Here is a 7,237-nt window from a genome sequence, read left to right as displayed (position 1 = left end):
GTAGTATTAGAGAAAACACTTCAAAACACTGGGATTGCTGGTAGCCACTGGCAGGCCTGATGAAAGTCTTGTTTCACCACATCAGTGGGAACTTCCCTGTTAATGTTCAAACGGGTCAGGGTTGTACTTCATGCATAAAAAGATGACCTCCACAGTAGGTTTGAAAGGTCGCATCTCTCAGGCAGCTAAAGCCCGAATGGGTGAGCAGGCTCTGGGAGGGACAGCAGGGCTGTTTCCTTTGGCTTGGCCCCATGAAGATTCAGAATGTGTCACAAAGTCTTAGACTCAAAAGGCAGATACAAAGACACATCTGCTGTCTCACCCTAAAGCCTGTAGCAATAGTCGTGCACCATTTATACAGGTGCTTTGGAGGAAGAATCTGTCCTGCAAACTTCTGTATGCCTCAAGCTAACAAAGCCTTTTCTTGCACTCTCAGCTCAAAACATCAGCACTTAACCTTACAAAAGACCTTTCTGTTTCTTTAAAAGAACCAGTAATTTTTGTTGTTCACATTCAGGGATCCCTGTAAAGATTCTAATCCATGTGCATCTCCTTTCTGGCTTCCTATTGCTTCCCCAGACACTCCACATTCACTCTGCAGACTCTGCCCTGTGCTGTGCTCCCTTTGTCTCTTGGCAATTTCATTCTTTTTCATCCAGACTGCTGCCTCTGCCTCAAGCAGTCAACCCTTCTCCCTATTTCCCTAGTGTACCCAGTGACCTCATACCCCTTCCATCAGCTCAACATTTTCTTTGTTAAGTTTTCTCATCCTCCCTTCCCACCTCCTATCATTGCCTAAGAACAGCCAGTAGTACTAAAGCAATTGGGCTAACAAAAATCAAACCAAAAAACATTTCCTGGAAAAACTTTTGTTTTCAGTTTCCCTCCCCCCTTCCCCACACAGAGCTATACATGTTTATAGTTGCTCTGCTTCAGATGTGATTTGTGCTGATTAGATTAGGTTGCAAGATGCCAAGGATAGAGTCCTTGGATAGAGTTTTATATTTGAAATGCCAGTCATGTAGGTATGTGTTATAAATGAAAGAACACTAAGACAATAATGAATACAGCAGTTGCATCTCTGTCATATCCTTCGCCTTGGAAATGCTGTGAAAGATTTTGAATGGGATTGTGCGTGAAAGGGGAAGTTTATCTTTCTAGTTCTGTGTAGCTGGAGTCCCTGAGGAAGTGCTCAATCCTACTGAAAAGCTGAACAGCTTCTCTAAAACCTTAGGGATCTTCTATCAGCCATGCCACATGTACCCCTGCTTTGTAAGTCATCCTCTTTTTAGTCTCATTCTCTACTCTCTTACTTGCAACTCCCATTGTATTAATTACATTTAGTTCAAGTATTCAGAAAACTGTGTAACAGACATTTTTTGTAGAGATATAAATAAAAAAAAAGCATGAATGAGACTGGAGATGCCTCTGGTTTTCAGCTGCTTCAAATGGAGTGCAAACACTGTAGACTTTAGTGGGGCATTAATGATTTCCAAACAGCATCCTGCACTGGAACACTGATCGCAGCACAGTTACTTTGGCACCTAACTAACCTCTCACATAAACTTGGATCTAGAATGATAAACCTGATCTTGTGGATGCCTTTAAGACATCATCAAAATAGGAGCAAACAACTGAGTAACTCAATCGGCTCTGGAAAACTGTGTAAGAACCCCAATATCTGTTAAAAAAATAACTGACATTAACATGTTTGAGGGAAGCCCAGTAAACCTGGGTGCAATATTCCAGCCTGGTCATGCATTTTTGTTCTTTTCAGTATTTATAACTTAGAGGGAAAATGTATAAGGTAATCAAAGGAGGAGTGCACCTTTTAAAATGGAGATTTTAAGCTGATGTCAGACATGCAGAATTTGCTCTAGCTTTAAACAAGAGGTTATTTTACAGATCAGTTTACAGCTGTGCTAGAGATCACAGTGCCATAATTTGCCCTGGACTGTAAATGCACTGGATCACACCACAAAGGAGCAGCGAGACCAGAATTTTTCTCTTGCACACATACAAAATTCAATATCCATAGCCAGCAGTCCCTGCAAGGCTGGCAAAGCTTGGAGGTTAGTACACCTGCCCCAGTTCCCCAGAGCAGGTGCACAAAGTCTATGGTTTAGAAAGTCTCTTCACACCTGTGCCTCCTAACTAATGACCCTTTTTGTTTTCTCCTTTTTTGATCTCCTGAGTACGAGAGATGATGCTGACACAGCAGACAAGCAGGTGTGGCAACCCCAAGGAGAGGATAGAGAGGGCATGTGCCTGTGTGTGTGCCTGCCAACAAACCATTGATTTTGTCCTTTATCTTTTTGCAGGTGACTTCTCAAGGGACTAACAAAAATACTTGCATTTTTAGAAGCTTGTGATTTCACTGGAGCCTCACATACGTCCATGTTTCTTTGAGGCAGGAGAAACCAAGAGGCATTGAACCAATTCAGTTAATCCTGATGCTTGTACTTGGTTAAGCCTGATCCTAAGTATTTTCTCAAGTACTTGCACACTGTGATGTCCACGGGTGTCAGCACAAACACTCTCAGCTGAGCTGAATGTTATTTGGCCCATGATCTGGAGCGCTGTGGAAGAGCTAAGGAAGGATATCCTGAGACATCTGAGAGCTCTCAAATCTTGGTCAATCAAGCAAGTATGTGAGGCAGACTATATACAGTCTGCTTCGTTTATCGCATACAAATAATCTTCTTTTGAATCTAGCTTTCATTCTGCTTATAAACCCTCTGTAAGTTATTCCTGATTTGTGGATATGTTTTCTGTTTTCAAGATTAATCTCGAGAAGTTGAAATAAACAGTTCTCCCAAGTGTCATCCATAAACTCCTGAATTTCATTGTTTATTCATTATTCTGTCTGGGAGCCATGTAAAAATCCTTGTTGTTTGGTAAGGGAGCTAAAATATTTCATGCAAAATAATGATGCATACCACATGATCAATAGTGTGTAACAAATATTTTTGTTTGCACAAATACCTGCATTTTTACCAAGAAAACCCATGTAACAAATAGGCAGAGTGACAAAAAACCCCCACCCTGTTTGTATTTAATAGCAATAAACACTCCTGCTAATGTGGTTTGACTGGATACGGATTCTGAATTCAATCAGATGTTTATACTCACAAATTCAATGTTGTGTGATTAACATATAAGATCCTATGGGCAGAATATGTCATATTTGAAATAATCTGAATGGATTCAGTTTAAAGTCATTTGCCAATAACTTGTAATCAGTATATAATCTTTAATGATGATATAGCTGAACTTTGCCCATAAACCAATAAGCAGTTTAAGAGCTACTTCTATTTCATAAATTAAACATTATCTGGATAAATACATGTCAGTACAGAAGCATTTGTGTCTCATATCTTTTCCTTGATTTAAATGGGTTCATCCAATATCAGCTAGGTAGTGAACTTTGAAGCAGAGTCCACTGTAATAATAGTAAAGTTTAATGATGCATAGCTTTGTGAGACTGACAAATTCCCAGCCAAAGTATTGATTCCTGGAGAATTTATGAAGCACAGGCTCTGTTCTATGTCATTACGGTCCATTTTTGGCTGAAAGAATCATGTAAAATAGATTTTTAAATGAGTGGTAATAGCCAGACATAAAGAAGGTATTGATGTGTGTCATGAAGGGTGAAATAGCATGCCAGGTAAAGGCATATAACAAATTGCAAACAACAGTGCTGAAACTCCTGCAAATGTAAATTTGTTTTTAGTTTTAATCAAACCTTTGTTTCAGTAAGTACAAATTTTGCCATGGAACTGAAAAAAGCCCACCCTTTTAAAAAACGTAATTATTTACAGTTCGATTTCATGCCTCACATTGGAATGTGTCTATAAAATGCATATCTCGCTTACAGACCTGTTAATCAATATGAATTGTGTACTACATTACAACAAAACTACATCTGAGATTATTAGGGAAAAAATCAAATGCACATAGTTCTGCTTACTTGAGCAATATGTGAAAATTAATAGCTTGAACCTCCACAGAACTGGCTGTTAAAAGACAGGACACTTTCTTTTTCTTTATTTCTTTTTTAAAAAGAGTTTTGATAATACTCTCTGAGGTATTTTCCAATAAGGTAAAACCAAATTACGGCACAAACTTGAAACGAGGATAAAACCTGAAACTGCAAAAGAACTGACAAAAAGATGGGGAAAGAGAACTTGTTGATTGGGTTACTGGGGCTTTAAAAGAAAGTAACACTGCATTTTAATTGCATTCCAGCAACCTCTTTTTGATCTAGCAAGAGGTCACCTAGGTCTAACAATGCAAAGGATCTTCATAGTCCAGATGTAAATATATCTCCCACACACCCAGAAGCGCCCTGAGAATTAGCTAAATCCTCCTCAGAGCAGCTGCTTTTCAACAATTCAGGAGTTTATCAGCCTAATAAAAAAAGTAGCTGGCAGGAAAAAAGGCTGACAGTCTCAATAGGCTCTTCTGTGCCCTAGTGGGGCTGAAGATCTCTTCAAGGTCTTAGTCAACACTGAAGGGAGGGCTCTGAACTGGCACACATCCATCTCACAAACAAGCTGCAAAACCCAGAGAGGTCATTCTTTCCAGAAATGGTTTTCCCAGGCAGAATGCAAGTCAATTCAAAGAAAGTAGGTTGCATCCAGGTGCAAGGTTAGAACAAATACACTTTCAGGCTCAGAGAAGCAGGGGAAAAAAAAGTTCCCTCCTGTCAGACAGTCTAATAGAAGTACTGTGTACTTCACTTCCAGTTCAAATCTTACTACTTTTGTATTCCATATGTTCACTATGATTTCTAAAAACAGAACTCATCTCTCAAATACAGCATTTTTGTCTGAGGACTAAATTACAGCTCATTTTTTACAAGTTCAAGAGTTTGATTTGGCATACTGAAAACACGTATCACAGCTATTTCACTGCCCTTTTTTAAAAAAATTCTTTTTTAAACTAAGTTTTCACAGGACATTTCACTTTCATTCCTATCTCCATGTCTTTTGCCCGTGCAGACTTTTAAAATTGCTGTAATAGAACAACTTTTATGTGTTAATGAGCAAACATAGTATGTATAAGAGAACATAATTATTGTATCTGACTGCAACAAATCAACTTTACTAAAACAGAACTGTCCTTTTATCAACAACATTAACTGCTGAAAGGGGAAAATAAGTCTATTTAATGGCCTATTAGATTCAATAAATAAGCTATTCTACAATTACTAACTCACTTGATGACAGGTGTCCAAAGAACCACCTTTGATCACTGACAAGGCCCCACAAAATCATATGAACTATGATAAATACCTGTAATTAACAGTATGAAGCTATTTCTGACCTACAGCAAATGGATGACATCATATTCAACAGAATTTTCAGTCTGTTTACTTACTGATCCATGTGTTTCATTTGGGCTTTAAATTTTCTGGACTGATTTTCTAAACTTCATGCATGCATCTTCATGTATAAAAAGAAATTTATAGCATAGCTTAGTTTTAATGTATAATTACTGCAATTTGAACATGCATTTTATTTTAACATTGCCTTTGTAATGTTGTTGTCTGCTTTTTATATTTGACTGGCCACACAAAAAAAACCCCTACTGAACACTCAAATGGAATGCATACTGAACTACTTGTATATTCCCACATCTTTGCTATCAGGATGGTCCATAACAAATTTTTTGTTATAACTGAAAGATACACTAGCTAGCAAAATAAAAACTTAGTCAATGTTCCTCACTTGTGCCAAATTTCACTAAAAATAGTGCTCTGGGAATTCTTCCTTTCCAGGCTAAGCTAAACTGGATTTAACAATTTAAGTGCACACAAGTAGACAGTTAATGCACATCAATCGTCTATGGATATAAAACTCCATATGTCACTTATTTGTGTGTGTAAACTCTCAGTTATTTTCCAGTAAACCCAACTTCACTGATAGACTGAAAAGTACCAATGGCTAGAAAAGAGTAAATTTCAAGTTTGAAGAAAACACACATCCTCTCTGAAAATGAACTGCAGGCCCAGCACAAAGAGGATGCATTGGAAAATTCCCCTGATTGCACTTGTAGAAAGTAACGCAGAACCTTCATCCACATGAACAGCCAAAAAGAAACCCCTATCTTGCTTTAGGGTATTGGTCAAATAAAACAGCTATTTAAAGATACCAGTATTGAAACCAAAAATGTTTAAATATTCTTTGTCTTTATAAACCTGTCACTTAAAAAGGTAGGCTTCATCCTTAACATTAGAAACAAAGCCCATTCCCCTGCAAGTCTCCATTGGTCTGTATTTTATATATGGACTTAAATGAACAGAACAGAGCACTGAATCCCTGCACCACAATGTCAATCTTTCACTTTTACTTTGTGCTTAGCCAGACCTTTTTTGTCTGGACTGATGTAATGCAACCTTGAAACCCTCTATGGTTCACCATGCTCTTGTCACTCAGTAGCACCAACAAGCAGAGAGTGGTGTCTGAACACACTTGCTCATTGTTGTTACAGCTGGTGTTGCAAATGCAAGCCCTGAAAAAATGTTGCTTGTCTGGGAACTCCTCACTATAAAAAAAAAATTGTTGAGTATGTCGGGCCATTGATTTCATACATGTTGTACTAGGTTTAGGGGAGAACAAAACATATCTTCACTGAACAGAGCTGCTTTTAGCTGTGGCTAAAACTAAGGCCCATGGAGCAAAAGTATAATTCCTAAAGCCGCCAAGGAGAGGAATACCATGCATCTCACAGGCAAACACAGACCTTTGTGAAGAAAGGCTTCCTTCCATCTGTGTTCGGAAGTACACAATATGAGTTTTGGTAGAACCTACCACACAGAATTCTGTGTGAGACATGTTTATTTCACATTATTAGAACCTCCTTCAGTGGAAATATTGCAAAATAATAATTCCCACTCTCATGAATGCATATAAGCCAGCTGCTTTCCAAAGGAAGAGCAGGTCACAGCTTACCTAGCACGATTCACCACAGAGGTTAAGGGGAATGACTGCTTTCTGCATGACCAGCTTTTCCCTGTTATTTCTCATATATGCTGCTCTCATCAAACTGGAATGCGAGATCTAGATGCTGCTGTAATGAGATCTTCTTTGATTATGTAACTCAATAAAAACTATAGCTTAAGCAATAGACAGGAAGTACCACACCATATCATAGTTGAACAATGTTCAAATTATATACAACCACAGCAAAGGATCAGCAAATTCTGTTAAAAGCTTTGAAAATGAAGACCAAT

The sequence above is a fragment of the Prinia subflava genome, chromosome 10 (genome assembly GCF_021018805.1).
Source record: "Prinia subflava isolate CZ2003 ecotype Zambia chromosome 10, Cam_Psub_1.2, whole genome shotgun sequence".
Taxonomy (NCBI): domain Eukaryota; kingdom Metazoa; phylum Chordata; class Aves; order Passeriformes; family Cisticolidae; genus Prinia; species Prinia subflava.
Note: the sequence above shows the minus strand (reverse complement) of the source record.